The 2,397-nt window shown below is 39.0% G+C and overlaps 1 pseudogene; it reads left to right on the plus strand.

Moving 5' to 3' along the window:
* Window positions 1-797: 797 nt before the first annotated feature.
* Window positions 798-1,357, plus strand: LOC105503309 (annotated as a pseudogene).
* Window positions 1,358-2,397: the final 1,040 nt, after the last annotated feature.

The following is a 2,397-nucleotide window of genomic DNA, read 5'->3' on the forward strand; positions in this document are numbered from 1 at the left end:
AAAAAAAAAAAAAAGATTTTACAAGCCAAATATGTGCTGTCTTCCAGAGACTCACCCAACATATAAGGACTCACTTAAACTTAAGGAAAAGGGTTGGAAAAAGATATTCCATGCAAATGTACCCCAAAAGCAAGCAGTAGTAGCCATTCTTACATCAGACGAAACAGATGTTAAAGCAAAAACAGTTAAAAAGAAGAAAAGACAAAGAGGGACATTATATAATGATAAAAGGACTAGTCCAACAGGAAAATATCACAGTCCTAAATATATATGCACCTAACCCTGGAGCTCCCAAATTTATAAAACAATCACTACTAGACCTAAGAAATGAAATAGATGACAATACAATAATAATGAGGGACTTCAATACTCTACTGACAGCACTAGACGAGTCATCAAGACAGAAAGTCAACAACAGCAACAACAATGGACTTAAACTATACCCTAGAAAAAATGGACTTAAAAAATATTTACATTCCATCCGAGAACTGCAGAATATACATTTTATTCATCAGCACATGAAACATTTTCCAAGATAGGTATATGATAGGCCACAAGTCTCAGTAAATTTAAGACAATCAAAATTATATCAACTACTCTGTCAGACTGCAGTGGAATAAAAGTGAAAATCAACTTCAAATGAATGATCAAAACCATGCAAATACATGGAAATTAAATAAATTTAGGAATTAAATAAATACATGGAAATTAAATTAAAAAATTAAAGATCAACTTGTTTCTGAAGGAGCGTTGGATGAAATCAAGATGGAAATTTAAAAATACTTTGAATTGAATGCGCCCGCCATGTCCATGGAGAGAGGCTGAGGCTGCCGAGCTCTGGCTTGAGGTACTGGAGCGCCCGGATGGCGAAGATGTCGGCTTCCTTAGTCCGGGCAACTGTCTGGGCTGTGAGCAAGAGGAAGCTTCAGCCTACCTGGACTGCCCTCACCCTGACACCTTCAGCAGTAAACAAGATAAAACTACTTCTTAAAGATAAGCCTGAGCACGTAGGTGTAAAAGTTGGTGTACGAGCCAGGGGCTGTAATGGCCTTTCATTATGCTCTAGAATATAGGAAGACAAAAGGAGATTCCGATGAGGAAGTTATTCAAAATGGAGTCAGAGTATTCATTGAAAAGAAAGCACAGCTAAACTTTTAGAACAGAAATGGACTACGTTGAAGAAAAATTATCCAGTGAGTCTGTGTTCAATAACTCAAACATCAAAGGAACTTGTGGCAGTGGAGAAAGCTTTACTATTGTAAATCTCAGGACTCTTCTGGCTATAGGTTCCAGGAAAGCTCAGAAGCCTTGGGGCTCACTGCAGAAATCATGTGACTGTCACATGCTTAATGTGTAGCTGCCTTGTAGGAAAATAAAGTGATGCATTTTGAAAATGAAGCCAGTGTGTTAGATTCCAGAAGAAATGATATTTGTATTCTCTGTATGGGACAGAAAATGAGAAGCCATCACTCTCTTCGGATCATTTAGGTCTCTTACATCCTTTGTTTTAGAACCAGTTTCATTCAAGTTGCCTTCCTGGGCACCTGTTTATCCATTTCCTGGACCGTGTGCACTCCTTAGATCTCTATTGACTGGCTTGAACATGCATCCCCCTCGGAATTTCTCCCAACCAGATCAGAGACTTCTAAAATCAGAGACAGGACATCCTGACTGCTTGTAGTAACATGGTGGTGCATTGTTTTATCCACCCAAACTTAACATAGCCTTTTATATACATTTTAATGAAAACTTTCATTGTCAGATGCCTCATTGCTTACCCTTTAATAGTACCGGGCAAAGATTTTCTTCAACTATAGTACAGATTAGTTCTGAGTGATGGTATCAAAAGGTGAGAAAGACGTCATCCACCTGTTTTTTAATCCATTTCTTTTGCCACCCTATATGTCTGCGCAGAGATGGGATCTCAAGCTGACTTTGATTCTTTTAGTTGAGGGGTCTCTTACAGCCATCTAGCCCACCTCCCTCAATTCCCTATGTGAGGAAGCAAAACCTCAGGGAAGCCAAAGTGCTCCTGTCCACCCCCACTCCACAGGCCAAGGGAGAGTGGGGACTGTACCCCCATCTCCCCTTCCTTGTAGGTGACACATGCTCTGCCCTCTGAGGCAATCAGTGAAGGCAAATGATCTGATTTCTTTATTTGGTTGACATTTTGATAGAATTTATTTATAATTTGATGGAGGTCATAGTATTTTTATTTTATTTTGAGTGGGAAGAATTTTAAAACCCTTTTACGTGAATTACCATCTTGTTTCTTTCACCTTTGAAACAATGGTTTGTAGCAGAGAAGACATTGTAGCAATCCAGAATTATGTTTTTGGAATGTGGTCCTCATTGTGCAGGAGAACGTGGGGATCTTTTCTTAAAATTCCCAGTGTG

Source organism: Colobus angolensis, unplaced genomic scaffold, assembly GCF_000951035.1.
Source record: "Colobus angolensis palliatus isolate OR3802 unplaced genomic scaffold, Cang.pa_1.0 Scaffold845, whole genome shotgun sequence".
In the NCBI taxonomy this organism is placed as follows: Eukaryota; Metazoa; Chordata; class Mammalia; order Primates; family Cercopithecidae; genus Colobus; species Colobus angolensis.